Here is a 1,112-nt window from a genome sequence, read left to right on the forward strand (position 1 = left end):
CGCCCCACATTCCCGCATTCCCATGCCCCGCATTCCCGCACCCCGCAGGTGCGGCATTCCCGCGCCCCACATTCCCGCATTCCCATGCCCCGTATTCCCGCACCCCACAGGTGCGGCGTTCCCACGCCCCACATTCCCGCATTCCCATGCCCCGTATTCCCGCACCCCGCAGGTGCGGCGTTCCTGCGCCCCACATTCCTGCATTCCCATGCCCCGTATTCCCGCGCCCCGCAGGTGCGGCGTTCCTGCGCCCCACATTCCTGCATTCCCATGCCCCGTATTCCCGCACCCCGCAGGTGCGGCGTTCCTGCGCCCCACATTCCTGCATTCCCATGCCCCGCGTTCCCGCACCCCACAGGTGCAGCATTCCCACGCCCCACATTCCTGCATTCCCATGCCCCGTATTCCCGCGCCCCGCAGGTGCGGTGTTCCCACACCCCACATTCCCGCGCCCCACATTCCCGCGCCCCGCAGGTGCGGCGTTCCCACACCCCACATTCCCGCGCCCCGCGTTCCCGCGCCCCGCAGGTGCGGTGTTCCTGCGCCCCACATTCCTGCACCCCACATTCCCGCGCCCCGCGTTCCCGTGTCCCGCGTTCCCGTGCCCCGCAGGTGCGSTGTTCCTGCGCCCCACATTCCTGCGCCCCGCGTTCCCGCACCCCGCAGGTGCGGTGTTCCTGCACCCCACATTCCCGCACCCCACATTCCCGCGCCCCGCGTTCCCGCGCCCCGCGTTCCCGCGCCCCGCAGGTGCAGTGTTCCTGGGCCCCACATTCCTGCGCCCCGCGTTCCCGCGCCCGTGCGGGGAAGACGGTTGTGGAGGAGCCGAGCACTTGTTTCAGTGGGTGAGGGGGATCCTGCAACGGCATCGCCRTGAGCTGCCACAGCAGCTCAAGGAAGCATCAAAAATAGCTGCTCTTAATTATCTCCTGGCAGACGAGTGCCACGCCGGCACCGGGGGCTGAAAGCTCGAGTTGCGTTACGAGCCCTGGCGAGAGCAGCAATATTCTCCTGTCCGCACTTCCCGAGCCATCGCGGCGGGGAAGGACGAGCCCGGGCGGTCGCTGCGGGGCCCCGCTGCCGCCCGGCCCCGCGGCCCCTCCTGGGGCTGC

This window comes from Rhea americana, unplaced genomic scaffold (assembly GCF_003343005.1).
Source record: "Rhea americana isolate MKP2758 unplaced genomic scaffold, rheAme1 scaffold_370, whole genome shotgun sequence".
NCBI classification, from domain to species: Eukaryota; Metazoa; Chordata; class Aves; order Rheiformes; family Rheidae; genus Rhea; species Rhea americana.